We start from the raw sequence: 17,451 nt of genomic DNA on the forward strand, positions 1-17,451 counted from the left end.
GTAATAAGGATTCTTTAAAAGATAGCACCAATATAAATGCTCTAAATTATACCCTTTTTTACTAATATAATTTGAGGAGACTTTATTAGATGGTGGCTTAGTATTATGTATTGAGGATTCCTATGACTCAGCAATTTTACTTGTAGGAATTTATTTTTCACATGTATTCCTACATGTGTGCAAAGATGAGACAGGATGTTCTTTTTTGTTGTTGTTTGGCTGGCTTTTTTTTTTTTTAAGACTTTATTTACTTATTTGATATAGAGAGAGAGTGCACAAGCAGGGCGACTGACCAGCACACAGGGAAAGGGAGAAGCAGACTCCTTGCTGAGCAGGGAGGCCAATGCCAGGCTCGATCCATCATGACCTGAGCCAAAGACAGACGCTTAACCGACTGAGCCACCCAGGTGCTCCCAGGATGTTCTTTCTATCTATTTTTGCCATTTTTAATGTCAAAAGAATGGATAATGGCTTAACTATCCCTCGTAGGAGACTGGTCAGTCAGTTATGGAATAGTTAAGTGGTGGCTACAGTATGGCAGAAGAGCAGGAAGACATTGATATGGGCTGGTATGTCATGATCTCTAATTTCTGAGACAGTAAAGCAACGTGCAAAGCAAAGTATATGTCAGTGCTTCCACTTTTTTCAAGAATGTACCAAATTGCATTATTTTTAGACAGGTATATGATTAAATAGATATAGAAATCATTCGGGTAGTAGAGACCATAGATCTGTAGTAAAAAGTTAACTTTCTTTATATTTATTTGCTTTTGTGTTCAAGTTTTATACCATAGGCATATTTTACCTTTTCAACAATAATAATACCAAAAGTCCTAATTTAGAAATTGTAGTTAAGCAAGTTATTTAACAAAAAACTTAAAAAAAAAAAGATAACCACTTTGTAGTAAATGCTATACAGTTTGGGATGTTTATGCAAATTAGCTTGTAACAACAACATAGCATCATAATACCTACTGAAAAACTATTAATTCCTCTCGAGACTGGGATTCAGCAGGGCGTATATTTTAGAGGAAATGAGAGATTTCTCATTTTTACATTTCTTTATTCCTTAATCCTTTTATACAACACAAAGTTCATTATTACTTTCATAATATATACTTTTTAAAACTATGAAAATGTCAGTGTACTTCTTGCATATGTATGCAAAGACTAAAACTACTCTCATTAAAGGCAGGCTGTGGATAATTATATTGTGACTGCATAGCAAAAACAACACAGTAAGAACTTGGGAGGGATGTCCATATACTATGTTATTATTGTCAGGATTCATATAGGAAATTATTAGATCCATTTTATTTTACCTCAAAGGAAAAAAGGTCTTGCTCTTCCTTAGGCTTTTGCCAATGAAATTATGAGAAGGGAATTTGGGGCACAGGAAGAAGTCCTAAGGAGCGGTGTATAAGTCCTTAATTTGTGGGTTTGTAGATCACTGCAGTGGGCCAAAGCCCTCCAGACATCACTTATGACACACACTTTCACTTGCCAGTGGAAACAACTTTTAAAAATAACAACAAAAAGAAACAATCTGGTTTTGATATGACATAATTAAAAGTGACATATCTTGAGAATAAAAGTCTTAACACTGTTGATGGAATTAAATTAAATTTAATATCGAAAGAGACATTGGAGAGCAAGTTTCTAGCACAGTTGCTTTGTTTTAGTGATGAGATGCAGAAAATAGAAGTGACATGCTCATGCTAGCATATATAGTAAGTATCTAGTCTGAGAATAGAACAGAGTTTCAGGCATTTGGGATGAGGAAAAAAAAAAAACAGAAATCACTAGAATGCATTCCACAATGATATAAAAGGAGCCAAATATGACTGGAAAACATAATGAAGTACTGACTCAGGCACTTTTGACTAACAGTAAAGCAGCTGAGTTTTGGAGTCAGAATGCTTGGTTTTGAAACTCAACCCTAGCACCTGCTATCTCTGTGACCTTGAGCAGTCAATTAACTTAACCTCTGTAAGTCTCTGTTTTCTCCTCTGTAAAATGAGGAAAATAGAATAATTGACAGTTCTCAAAAAAATAAGTCTTAGAAGCTCATGGCAGGCCAGAGATAGGGTAAGGGGCAAGTAGACTGAATGAATAGCACTTAGGTCAGAAAGCTACTTTTTTTTTTTATATGTGTGCTATTTCAGTATCTTTGCAAAGGTATACTGTACTTAGGCCATGTGGTCTAATGGAGAAAGTGGGTGAGGTCTTTTTGCACAGTTCATAAACCACCACAGAGATAAGATATAAGATATAAGATATAAGATAAGGTGACTTGAACTATCCAGACACGCAGAAGCCTTTTTCAACTGGTAATATAACAATTGAAAAGCTCTTGACTTTGTTGCTGACGATTTTATATCATAGAGAAAACATTTTAAAGGAAGTAATTATCCATGTTTTAGGACTGTCTGACTTACTGCAGAGCAGTTAACTTTCCTAGTGGCCAGTGGCATACCCCCACATATTTCCACCAACCCCAGTTGAGAACCATGGCTAGAGGAACTGAAGGATCATTCTGAATTTAGTCTTTCCGACAAGGAGAATGGATTGGTAATGGAGACATGGAGAACTTTGGGAGAAAATGACTTATTATCTTGAAGATTGTGGTATCTAGGAAAAGGAAAGACAGATATATAACACATACTAGACCAAACCTCCCCAAATTGTGCCCCAAGGAATATTTATACAAAACAAATGGTTCTGTGGCCAAAAAATGTTTGGAAAACACCACATATTCAGTCATATTTAGATTCCTAATGCCCACTATTAGCATGATAAACGGTCAGAGAAGTCCTACAGTAAGAAACCAAGTATGAAATATTTCAAAAGGGAAAATTCTTTTCCCCATATATCTCTTAATATGTTTTCTTCCTATGGCCCTTTTCCCATTTCTGCTCTAACAGTTCTGTTAACAATTTAAATTGAGCTTCTCTGCACAGGTTTAAAATATTTAAGGAAAGGTATAAAATAATAAGAGAAGATAGGTCAAGAAGTTAGTAGAGAAATTCCATCTCTTCCACTATTTTTTTTATGAAAAAGGAATGTCAGATTAAGATTCTCTCTTCTAATCCTTTAAACCAATCACAAATTCCCTTGGATGTCCACAATTGGTCAGTTTCTTTTCTAAAGGGCCACTATAGCTCTTTCAAACCCCAACACCAGGACTCTCTTCCTTCTTCTCTTCTTGGCAACTTCACAGAAAAATAGGTGTGAACTCACTTAATTTTTCCTTCTGCTCCCCAACTTCTATCGCTCTTTTATTGTCTTTTGTCTTATCTGAAAGTCACACTCTTAACAATAATAATAGTTATAACAACTACCTTTTGTTGAATGGCTACTTAGTCTAAGGGTTCTACATAATTACGATTGACCTTTGAAAAATGCAGGGGTTAGGGGGCTGATAGCCCCACCCCATGCTATTAAAATGTGCTGTCAAAAATCTACATATAACTTTTGACTTCCCCAATACTAAACTACCAATAGCCTACTGTTAACCCAAAGCCTTTCTGATAACATAAACAGTTGATGAATACATATTTCGTATAGGTACTGTATACTCTATTGCTACAATAAAGTAAGCTAGAGAAGAGAAACTGTTATCAAGAAAATCATAAGGAAGAGAAAATGTATTTATATTACTGCAGTATACAAAAGCCACATATAAGTAAACTCATGCAGTTCGAACCCATGTCATTCAAGGGTCAACTGTACTTTCTAATGCTTAGAGCAATTCCAGAAGGTAGGGATTACCTTGATTTTATAAGTGAGTAAACTGAAGTTCAAAGAGTTTACATAACTTGCTCCAATCACAGAGTCAGTGGATGAAGACTCTAAAATTCCAGATCCTATTCTCTACCTTCTACATTTTTATTATATCCTTCTGTCCAACTCCTTTCCCTCAGGATGCAACCATGACCAGGCTCCTCCTGTTTAAAAAAATAAATTCCTGAACCCCTTCATTCTTCTCTAGGAACAATGCTAATTCTCTTAATCTTTTCATAATCAATATATCTTTTAAATATAGCCTTACTTCTTCATGCCCATTGTAGCCTCCTTGATCAGGTGCTACTACGTACTTCAGTCTGTTCCCTCTTCAGCTGACCTTGCACATTATGGGCAGAATCATTTTTCTAAAGTGTAGTTTTGATCATGTCAGCTTTCAAGTCCCTCCTCTCAAGAAAGGACTTTGTACCTACAGCTTTATATATGTGTGTGGCCAGCTACCAATATGAAGCTATATTCATTCTTCATTAATTTATTCATTCAACAAACAGCTCTTCAAGTTATTTATGTGCAATCATGATGCTTTGTCTTGTCTCAAGTCACCTTGTTACCTCAAGTTACCTGTCACCTGGACTATCCATAATCCCTCCATGCTACCAGAAAGAATGTTGAAAATTAAGGTGCAATACTGATCATGGTATGCCCTGTCTACAAAAATTTTAAATTCCTTTAACTGGCATCCCAAACCCTTGGTTATCTTGCCCATCAAGATATGTCATTCAATGTCACTAAAAAGATATGACTGCTGGTTGATCTCTGAGTTGGACCCCAGCACTTGGAGGTTTCTCATCCCCTGCCCTGTCCTTGGAATTTGGGTTCCACTTGTCTTTCCCACTCCCAGAGGTTGCTCTAAGAATATAGCCTTGAGGTAGTGATGTGGTATTGAGAGCACCTACACAGTATATGTGACTAAACCCAGTTAAGGCTTCTATAAACTTTTAAGATTTGGTGGGTGTGTGCGGGGATCCAATCATCTTGCTGCCACCCAAGGCAATCCTCATATGTAAGTTCCCTTTGCTTATTAAAACTGCTACTACCAACCTATAGCGGTCTGCTTCTTTCTTCTGGTCTCTCCCTGTCCTTTGAGTATAGGGGCCAGTTTCAGATTACACCAGGGAAGCTTCCAAGAAGATTGCAAACCAACACATCCCTACCCCTCTCCAGCCATACCAACTACATCTAGTTCCTGAAATATGCCACTGTCCTTTCATGATTATGGGCCTTTATACATATTGTTATCCTGGGACTTTCTTCCCCCTTCCTCACCAGATGAGCTAATTCATATATATATGAATTTCCTTTTCCTCTTCTGGCAAAATCTATCTGAAGTTTCTATCCTGAGTTAATTTCCTTCCCACAGACATGGGTTCCATAACAGTTCTTATTGTTTTTAATTGAAATTGCTTGCTTATTAATTTTTTTAAGATTTTATTTATTTATTTATTTATTCATTCATTCATTCATTCATTCATTCATTTGACAGAGAGAGAGAGCACAAGTGGGCAGAGCAGCAGGCAGAGGGAGATGGAGTAGCAGGCTCCCTGCTGAGCAGAGAGCCCAATGCACGGCTCAATTCCAGGACCCCGGGATCATGACCTGAGCCAAAGGCAGATGCTTAACCGACTGAGCCACCCAGGTGCCCCGAAATTGCTTGTTTAAATGTCTTTTGCTAAATTATATGTTCCTGGAAGGAAGGCAGCAATATCTTATCTTAATATCACCAGCACCTAACTCTGTTTCTGGCATACAGAAAATGCTTAATAAATATTTGTTAAATAACTAAATAAATACTAGGCAATCGAGGGAATAGAAGCACTCAATCTTTGTCCACAAAAAGTCTACAAAGTAAATAGTGGAAACATACCAGTATTGCCACACTACTTACCGTGTTGTTGAAACTAACTTCTTTACAAAGGAACTTTGTTCCCAAATGAATTATAAACTATCGATTATAAGAAATCTTTAGGTATATCCATAAATCTTTTGTTGTCTGTTGGAGTGATTTTTCTGAAATACAAAGAAGTCCATAGCAAGAAATGAATATGGATGAGGGAGGCAGGATGGTAGAAGAGTAGGGGACCTCATTTCATCTGGTCCCTTGAATTTAGCTAGGTAACTATCAAATCATTCTGAACACCCATGAATTCAACCTGAGATGTAAGAAAAGAATATCTGAAACTCTAATCGCTAGTAGAAAAGCGATCACTTTCTGCAAGGGAGGAGGTGTGGAGAAGTGAATCTAAGGGGAGCTATCAGAAGATAAACAGCAGGAGGGAGGGAGACTCCATAAGCTGGCTACTGGAAAGTGATATAGCCCTGGAGGATAAAAATCAGAACCCTTAGAACCCTGCTCCAGTGAGAGACAGCCCTGCCTGAAAGGTGTTTACATGGTGAAAAGGGGCAAAATTCTAGGTGGAGCAGTGTGGCATCAGGATCCCCAGAGTCACAGAAATAGCGGGGGTGCTTGAACCAGTAGAATTCCCAAGCATTGGAACAAGGAAACTGGTTACAGTCAGTGATCCTGGGAGGGTGCTCTCAGCTCAGTTTGCATAAACTGCAAGCCACAGCTTGATCAGGTGACTGCTCTCAGCGTGGGGACCGTACAAAGGATGGGAACATGGGCCCCTCCGCCTTCCCTTGGGAGGGGCGGAGCAGGTACATGTACAACCATGGCAACAGCTCTCAGGGTAGGGGCCCTGTAAAGAACAGTAACAGGATGACCCCAAATTAATAAAAATAGATCAACACCCCAACATGTAATAGTGAAGCTTGCAAATTTCAGAAATAAAGAGAAAATCCTGAAAGCAGCTTGAGATAAGAGGTTCCTAACCTACAGAGGTAGGAACATTAATTAGTCTTATATCAGACCTATCCACAGAGACCAGACAGGCCATAAAAGGCTACCATGATATATTCAGGGTACTAAATGAGAAAAACCTGCAGCCAAGAATACTTTATCCAACAAAGCTGTCATTCAGAATGGAAGGACAGTTAAAGAGCTTCCAGGACAGACAGAAACTAAAAGAATATGTGACCACCAAGCCAGCCCTGCAAGAAATATTAAGGGGAAATCTTGTAAGCAAAGAGAGAACCCAAGAATAACATAAACCAGAAAGAAACAGAGACAATCTACAGAAACAGGGACTTTACATGTAATACAATGGCATTTAATTCATATCTTTCAATAGTTACTTTGAATGTAAATGGGCTAAGTGCTTCAATCAAAAGGTGCAGGGTATTAGGTTGGATAAAAAAGCAAGACCCATCCATATGCTGTCTACAAGGGACTCACTTTAGACCTAAAGACATCTCCAGACTGAAAATGAGGGGGTGGAGAACCATTTATCATGCTAATGGACCTCAAAAGAAAGTTAGGGTAGCAATCCTCATATCAGACAAATTAGATTTTAAAACGAAGCCTGTAGTAAGAGATGAAGAAGGACACTATTTCATACTTAAAGTGTCTACCCAACAAGTAGATATAACAATTATAAATATTTATGCCCCTAATTTGAGAGCAGCCAATTATATCAACCAATTAATAACCGAATTAAAGAAACACATAGATAATAATACAATAATAGTAGAGGACTTCAATTCCCCACTCACAGCAATGGACAGATCATCTAAGCAGAAGTCGACAAGGAAATAAGGGCTTTGAATGAAACATTGGACCAGATGGACTTCACAGATATATACAGAGCATTCCACCCTAAAGCAACAGAATACACATTCTTCACAACTGCACATGGAACTTTCTCCAGAACAGATCACATATTGGGTCACAAATCAGGTCTCAACTGATACCAAAAGACTGGGATTATTCCCTGCATATTTTCTGACCACAAGGCTGTGAAACTTGAGCTCAATCACAAGAGGAAATTTGGAAGGAACTCAAATACTTGAAGGCTAAAGAGCATCCTACTAAAGAATGAATGGGTTAACCAGGAAATTAAAGAAGAATTTTAAAAATTCATGGAAACTAATGAAAATGAAAACACGACTGTTCAAAACCTTTGGGATACAGCAAAGGCGGTCCTCAGAGGGAAGTACATTGCAATACAAGCCTGTTCCAAAAAATTAGAAAAATCTTAAATACACAAGCTAAACTTATATCTAAAGGAGTTGGAGAAAGAACAGCAAATAAAGCCTAAACCAAGCAAGAGAAGAGAAGTAATAGAGATTAGAGCAGAAATCAATGAACTAGAAACCAAAAGAACACTAGAATAGATCAACAAAACTAGGAGCTGGTTCTTTGAAGGAATTAATAAGATCAATAAACCCTGAGCCAGACTTATCAAAAGGAAAAGAGAGAGGACCCAAATTAATACAATCACGAACAAAAGAAGAGAGATCATGATCAACACCAAGTAAATACAAACAATTTTAAGAACATATTAAGAGCAATTGTATGCCAACAAATTAAGTAATTTGGAAGAAATGGATCCACTCCTAGAAACTTATAAATTACCAAAACTGAAACACGAAGAAATAGAAGAAAACTGAACAGACCCATAACGGGCAAGGAAATTGAAGCAGTAATCAAAAACCTCCCAGAAAATAGGAGTCCAGGGCTGGATGGCTTCCCAGGGGAATTCTACCAAAGAGTTAAAGAAGAAATAATACCTATTCTACTGAAGGTGTTTCAAAAAATAGAAATGGAAGAAAAACTTCCAAACTCATTCTATGAGGCCAGCATTACCTTGATCCCAAAACCAGACAAAGACCCCATCAAAAAGGAGAATTACAGACCAATATCCCTGATGAGCATGGATGCAAAAATTCTCACCAAGACACTAGCCAATAGGATCCAACAGTACATTAAAAGGATTCTTCACCACAACCAAGTGGGATTTATTCCTGGGCTGCAAGGGTGGTTCAACATTCATAAAACAATCAACATGATACATCACATTAATGAAAGAAAGGACAAGAATCATATGATCCTCTCAACTGATGCAGAAAAAGCATTTGACAAATTACAACATCCTTTCTTGATTAAAACACTTCAAAGTGTGTGGGTAGAGGGAACATACTACAATATCATAGAAGCTATCTATGAAAAGCCCACAGTGAATATGGGGGAAAACTGAGATCTTTTCCCCTTAGGGATCAGGAACACGACAGGGGTGCCCATTCTCACCACTGTTGTTCAACATCGTACTACAAGTCCTAGCCTCAGCAGACAACAAAAAGAAATAAAAGGCATTCAAATTGGCAAATAACAAGTCAAACTCTCACAAGTCAAACTCTCACAAACTCCTCTCAGATGACATGATACTTTATGTGGAAAACCCAAAAGACTCCATCCCAAAATTGCTAGAACTCATACAGCAATTCAGCAACATGGCAAGATAGAAAATCAATGCACAGAAATCAGTTGTATTTCTGTACACTAACAATGAGACTGGGGAAAGAGAAATCAAGGAATCGATCCCACTTATAATTGCACCAAAAACCATGATACCCAGGAATAAACCTAACCAAAGTGGTAAAGGATCTGTACTCTAAAAACTACAGAACACTTATGAAAGAAATTGAGGAAGACACAAAGACATGGAAAAACATTCCAAGTTCATGGATTAGAAGAATAAATATTGTTAAAATGTCTATGCTACCCACAGCAATCTACACATTCAATGCAATCCCTATAAACACCATTGACGTTTTTCACAGAGCTGGAACAAATAATCCTAAAATTTGTATTGAACCAGAAAAGACACCGAATAGCCAGAGGAATGTTGAAAAAGAAAGCCAGTGCTGGCGGCATCACAATGCCCGACTTCAAGCTATATTACAAAGCTGTGATCTCAAGACAGCACGGTACTGGCACAAAAATAGACACATTGATTGATGGAACAAAATAGAGAGCCCAGAAAAGGACCCTCAACTCTATGGTCAACTAATCTTCGACAAAGCAGGAAAGAATATCCAATGGAAAAAGAACAATCTCTTCAATAAATGGTGCTGGGAAAATTGGACAGCCACATGCAGAAGGATGAAACTGGACCATTGTCTTATACCATACACAAAGATAAACTCAAAATGAATGAAAGACCTAAATGTGAGATAAGAGTGCATCAAATTCCTAGAGGAGAACCCACGCAGCAACCTTTTTGACCTTGACTGCAGCAACTTCTTGCTAGACATGTCTCCAAAGGCAAAGGAAACAAAAGCAAAAATGAACTCTTGGGGCTTCATTAAGATAAAAAGCTTCTGCACAGCAAAGGAGACAGTCAACAAAACTAAAAGGCAACGTATGGAATGGGAGAAGATATCTGCAAATGATGTGTCAGATAAAGGACTAGTATCCAAGATCTATAAAGAACTTATCAAACTCAACATCCAAGAAATGAAGAACCTAGTCAAGAAATAGGCAGAAGACATGAATAGACATTTCTCCAAAGAAGACATACAAATGGCCAACAGACACATGAAAAAATGCTCCACATCACTCGGCATCAGGGAAATACAAATCAAAACTACAATTAGGTACCGCCTCACACCAGTCAGAATGGCTAAAATTAACAAGACAGGAAACAACAAATGTTGGGAAGGATGTGGAGAAAGAGGAACCCTCTTGCACTGTTGGTGGGAATCCAAGCTGGTACAGCCACTCTGGAAAACAGTATGAAGATTCCTCAAGAAGTTAACAATAGAGCTACCCTATGACCCAGCAATTCCACTACTGAGTATTTACCCCAAAGATACAGATGCAGTGAAATGAAGGGGCACCTGCACCCCTATGTTCATCGCAGCAATGTCCACAATAGCCAAACTGTAGAAAGAGCTGAGATGTCCTTCAACAGATGACAGATGAATGGATCAAGAAGTGGTATATATAATACAATGGAATATTACTCAGCCATCAGAAATGATGAATACTTATGATTTACATCAACATGGATGGAACTGGAGGGTATTAGGCTAAGTGAAATAAGTCAATCAGAGAAAAACAATTATCATATGGTTTCACTCATATGTGGAATATAAGAAACAGGACAGAGGATCATAAGGGAAGGGAGGGAAAACTGAATGGGAAGAAATCAGGGAGACAAACCATGAGGAACTCTTTAACTATAGGAAACAAACTGAGGGTTACTGAAGGGGAGGTGGGTACAGGGATGGGGTAACTGGGTGATGGGCATTAAGGAGGGCACGGGTTGTGATGAGTATTGGGTGTTAGTTGCAACTGATAAATTATTGAACACTGCATCTGAAACTAATGCTGTATTATATGTTGGCTAATTGAATTTAAATAAATACATACATACATACATACATACATAAAAAGAAAGACATAAATGTGAAAATATAGGGATAATTGTTAAGAAGCAAGGGAAAATGGGAGAATAGGAAAAGTCAGCTAGCAAATTAAACTGTTCTTCCTATAGCTTCAGTTCAAGAAAAAGAGGAGAAAAGATATGCATAATATTTGCTGTTGCTCTTAAGTCTTCTGTCATCAGATTATCACTCATTAACCAGAAATACTTTGTCTTCTACATGACTGTTTTATCTAATCATTAACAAAACAAATTATTCAACCTTAAAGACCATTGAGTAATTTTATGCAATTACATTGGAGCACTGTTGAGTTCCTAATACAGTAGTTTTTATTATAAATAGACCTGAAAGTCATGTTCCCCCTTTATAATTCCATAGTTATTTATTAAAAATTCCTTTAACCTTTGCAGAAAAATTTTTTATGACAAGATAGATCCCCTGATACATAAGTGAGAGACCCTGAGACCCCTGAGATAATAACCTTAACACATAGAAAGTCACTTTTAAAAGGCATCCTTATTTGTTTTGTGATCATCCAACTGACATTATGCATGATCCTTTCACTTTAACTGTGAAAGACACAAGTACTTCCACTGCCTTTCACCACTGTCTTTCTCCTGGATTACTGTCTTGGCCTCCCTTTTCCACGTTACACTCCACGCAACACAGCAGCCCGTGTGATTATTTTAATATGTAATTCAAAACATGCCACTCCGCCTTAATACTTTTACTCTTAACACTCAGAGTAAAAGCTGAAAGTCCTTAAATTGTCCTTCAGGACCTTAACTTGCTCTCATCTCCTACTCTTCTGCCCTCCATTCACAATGGTCTCCTTGCTGTTCCTGGAACAAGCCAGGTGTGCTCCTGCCTCAGGGCCTTTGCACCATCTGTTTCCTCCTTCCCTCTACCAGGAAGACCCTTCCTCCAAATAGTCTATGGATGATTCCTTCACCATCTTCAAGTCTTTGCTCAAATGTCACCTCCTCCTCAATAAGATTGCCCTGACCACACTATTACAAGTCTCATTTTCTCCCCAAACTCTGATCTCCCTTATTTTGCCCTAATTTTAGCATTTGTCAGCTTCTAGCAGACTCTATAAATGCCTTATTTATTATGCTTATTAGATATTATCTGTCTTCTCACTAGAATTAAAGTCTTTGGGACAATACTTTTTATCTTGATTACTTACATGTATTAGCACCTAGGACAGTGTCTGGTAGATAGTAGGTATGCAATAAATATTTATTAAATAAATAAATATAGAAAAACTACTACATTCCAGTTGGGCAAAAGGCAGGCTTGTGTTTGCTTGTATATTTATTCAGCCAAATTTATTAAGCATAAGTCATGATTTAGACACTCTAAGTAGAAGATGAAGATGAATAGAACCAGATTTTTTTCTCCCTGCAAGTATTCATATACATACTAGTGGGAGAGACACATAATTTCATTTTGTTGGGTTAAGTATCATAATAGAGGATACCATAGGAAAACAGAAGTCAGAGTAGCTAATTTTTGGAGATTCTCATAGGATGCAGAGAGATTTTCAGCTCATAATAAATTCATTCATTGTATGGCTGTTTGTGAGGGGTAGTAGGAATCTTGCTCTTAAGGAGGCTGGAGGTATAAAATAGTGGTTGAGTTACCAAGGTCTAGAATTAACATGCTTGGATTAAAATTCTAATTCTACTCCTTGATAGTTCTGTGCAGTTGGGGATATGATGGAATATCTCCAATTATAAAACATAAGCACTATTATTACTTATCTTGACACAATAGATGCTATAACAAAGATTCTTACACTTCAATTTAAAATAAAGAACCTGTCAAAGCTGTAGATTTCCTTTACTTTAATGCACAAAAGGAAACAGACATATTCTAAGCTTTCTGTCTAAAACCCAAGAGGATCAGTGTTTATTCTTTTAGAAATCAGAGATGTTCATCTGAATACTATTACTGGAAACAACCAGTTAACAAGTGAAATAGGCAAGTCAATAAGCAAAGCTCTTTAGAGAAGTAAGGTGGTATCTTAGTGTGGTTTTGATTTGAATTTCCCTGATGGCTAACGATGTATGCATTTTTAACAATTGGAATATGTGGCATGTAATACTCTGCTTTTACATCTATTTATTTTGAATATTAAATGAATTAATACAAGTTTTTAGAACACTAACTGCATGTAGTAAACGTTCAACAAATGTTATTTATTATAATCATGCATAATCTGTTACCCAGAAAATGCACTCCAAAAGAGGTAGAAAAATGCTAACAAGCCCATTCAAAGTGCTGTAAAGAAATCTCACGTGTTGATTCACTCTGATTTTTAAAACCAAATCAAAACAAAAATATTTATTGAGTACCTACTATATACAGGCCCTATCCTTTGTCCTGTGTTTATAAATTATTATTAGTTTCATATTCTATTCCTGATTTCTCCACAGATCCTTAGGGAGATAGCCTAGAAATCTGTGTCAAGATATTGTAAGAATTAATATGCTGGGGCAGCAGTTAAAACAATGACAAAACAAAAACTACAATAAAAAGTACATGCATGTTTTTTAAAAAATTCGCTTCTCAAAATTAACAACACAAGAAACAACAGGTGTTGGTGAGGATGCAGAGAAAGGGGAGCACTGGTGCACTGTTGGTGGAAATGCAAACTAGTGCAGCCACTGTGCAGAACAGTTTGGAGGTCCCTCAAAAAGTTAAAAATAGAACTGCCCTACAATCCAGCAGTTGCACTACTAGGTATTTACCCAAAGGATACAAAACTACAGATTCGAAGGGGTACATGAACCCCAATGTTTATAGCAGCATTATCAACAATAGCCAAACTATGGAGAGATCCCAAATGTCCAATGACTGATGAATGAGTGAATGAAGAAGATGTGATATATATATATAATGGAATATTACTGAGCCTTCAAAAAGAATGACATCTTGCCATTTGCAACAATTATGTGCATTATGCTAAGTGTATTGTGCATTATGCTAAGTGTATTATGCTAAGTGAAATAAGTAAGACAGAGAAAGATGAATACCATATGATCTCACTCATGTGGAATTTAAGAAAGAAAACACATGAACATATGGGAAGGGGAAAAAGAAAAAAAGGAGAGAGGGAAACAAGCCATAAGAGATTCTTAACAATAGAGAACAAACTGAAGGTTGATGAAGGGAGGTGGGTGGGGGGATGGGCTAGATGGGTGACAAATATTAAAGAGGGAACTTGTTATGAGCACTGGGTGTTGTGTGTAAGTCATAAGTCACTGAATTCTACTCCAGAAACCAATATTGCATTGTGTGTTAACTTACTAAAATTTAAATGTAAACACACAAAGACACACAAAATTAAAAATTAAAAAATTACCTCTTCGAATGCTTATCTCACCTTCCCCTCTTGCTATGCATCTTTTGCCTTCTCTTTTGAATTTCAGTGAACTTCTGTAAGAAAATTTGACAATAAAAATTAAAAGATATAATCTAATTAAAATATCTGACATCTGAAATTTTTTGATTACTTTTGTTGAGAAGATTTAAAAAATTAAAAGAGTTGGGGCACCTGGCTGGCCCAATCAGTAGAGCATGCAACTCTTGATCTTGGGGTTGTGAGTTCAAGCCCCACATTGGTAGAGTTTACTTTAAAATAAAATAAACGTAAAAAATGAAAAGAGTAGGATCCTGGAATTCTGATGCCCTGAATGAAGTTTTTTGACCTCCAATTTTCATCCTTCTTTGCCAAATGGTGACATAAGGCCTATAGGAAGCTAGAAGCAAGACAGGAGTCAACATCAGCCCCCCAGTGGGAGTGCCTGGTCCTCCCGAACTTCCAGTCCTGTGGCTGGGAGAATATGGGAAGAAAAGGAGACATAGAGGCAGCAATGCCTCACCAGGGACTGGCAGATTACCACCAGTCCATGCGGAGAAAAATAGAATTGCTTTCACCCACCTGCAGTACTGCGTATCTCAGGCTACCTTTACAACCAGACTTAAAACTCAAAGCTGACAAAGAAAATTACAATTCATTCCAGGGACCATGCATGGTATGTCAGGTTCCCCTAGAAACAGTCTCTGCAACTGTAAGATTTGTGTGTAGGGGATTTATTAGGGAGTGTTATTGGGAACAACAGTTGTGATGGGTGAAGTAAAGAGAACCAGGCAGAAGGAAAAGATGAACTGCCATGCCATTGCAACAGAGGCTCCAGCAGTAACTATGGGGTGCTCAGCACCTGGAATGGCCTCTCAGCATTGTTCTGGCTTGAGGCAAGGGGGATGGACTTGCCCTCCCATGCACCAGTCACTAGATATGGGCTATCCCCAGGAAGGGGGTACATTGTTGGGTAAGGTAGCTCTCTTCAGCTAAGGACAATTCCTAGAGAGAGACTCAGCAGTGAGTCATCAGTCATCAACATTCAAAGCAGCTGGGAGAATGAGTGTGTCCTATAGGGGATCTGAGTGGCACACTACGCCATCCACCCAAGTCCTGGGAGCTAAAGAGAGTGAAATCCATCTGGTCAAATAGGATAAACATTCAGTGAAAGAGAACTGCTAGAGGAACTAGACGTCACCTTAAGTGACAGAGATATAACCTTAAATGTAAGAGAGGCTAAAATAATTGTAAGAGAATACTAATAGTAGCTATGGCAACAGATTTGACAAGTCAGAAGTGGGTAATATCCTAGCAAAATAAGCATTACCAAAATTGACTTAAGAAGGAGGAAAAATTTGAAGAGACCAAAGAACAGAGATGAGAAAAGTGAGGAAATTTCAACCATTGAAAAGTGATTACATGCAGCTCAGAGAATTTCTTTTTTTGTTGTTTTTTAAAGATTTATTTATCTTTGAGAGGTGGGGGAGGGGCAGAGGGAGAGAGAGAACCTTAAGTAGACTAACCACTGAGAGTGGAGGGAGCTGGTGGGCTCAATGAGGGGCTTGATCCCAGGACCCCAAGATCATGACCTGAACCGCAATCAAGAGCTGGGCATTCAACCAAGTGAGCCACCCAGGTGCCTCAACATCTCAGAGAATTTCAGTGTTAATGTTCATAGGAAACTCCTGAGGATCTAGTTAGTTTTAAATGTGGCTACTAATAAAGTAGATATAATGTTATGCCTAAGATTATAAATTTCCAACAAGCTTCCTGTGATGCTAATACTGCTGGTTCATAGCCCACACTTTGAGTAGCACGGATTTAAACTAATGCAGTCATAGCAAACAGTGGAAGTTTCTTTGGTTCATTTTACGATGTTAATATAATTTTAATATGAAAACATGGCAATGATAATATAAAAAGAAGGAAGGAAACAAGGGAGAGAGGGAAAAATAGGGGAAGGAAGGAGAAATAAAGCTACAAAACAATGTCGCTTAATTGAAAATAGGCTCCAGCAACGTATCTAAAGGAAGGTATGTGACCAAGAGAGGAGTGTGGTTTAAGATTAGGAGATCTAGCAACCTAATCCATTAAAACAGCAAATTAGAGGGAGAAAAATTCATATGATTATAACAACACGTGATAAAAATGCATTTGATAAAATACAGTCATTATTTTTAATAAAACCTCTAAGTAAAATTTTAATATAAGGGAACTACTTAAATGTAATAAAAATTATATCCAAAACTATATTCAATTATTATTTTAAATGATTAAACCTTTAAATTGTCTTATTAAAACTTATCTTATTATCCTACATGGTTAAAAGCCTTAAAATCATTTTATTAAAATTTGTTTTGGTAGTTTTCATGAAATCAAGATAAGGAAACAAACAAAAAAAGAGAATTAAATAGCTAACATAAACATCAGAAGAAAAAAGCTGATGGTTTGATAGTATTCCTAAAAACACCTAAGACTAGTTAAAAACAAAAACAATCTTCTGGAATTAATAAGGTAATTTAACAAGATGGCCAAATAGAAGAAAATACACAAAAATCAATACCTTATTACCTGCATAAGTACCTACAGGAGATGTGGAAAAAGATATTCTATTCACAATATGAACAACAACCATAAAATATAAAATGTAACAAGAAAAGAACAGGAAGAAAACATAAAATTATTGGAAAAAACATGCCACGTTCTTCGATGGGGAGATTCGATTACATAAACATATTGTCACAAAATTAGAATTAGTGTTTTAATACAATTCCAATTAGAATCCCAATAGGATTGGGGTTGAGGGGTGGTGGCTGAAGTACTTTTAGAAGAATGAGAGGGGTGGTGGCTGAAATACTTTCAGAAGAATGAATGCCTGAAAAGAGCCAAGAAAATCATGAAAAAGGGCAATAAGGGAACACTTATTTATTAGATACCAGAACACACCATAAATCTTCCATAAATGGAACAGAGGGTTAAATTTGACTAATTTA

This window comes from Ursus arctos, unplaced genomic scaffold (genome assembly GCF_023065955.2).
Source record: "Ursus arctos isolate Adak ecotype North America unplaced genomic scaffold, UrsArc2.0 scaffold_12, whole genome shotgun sequence".
In the NCBI taxonomy this organism is placed as follows: domain Eukaryota; kingdom Metazoa; phylum Chordata; class Mammalia; order Carnivora; family Ursidae; genus Ursus; species Ursus arctos.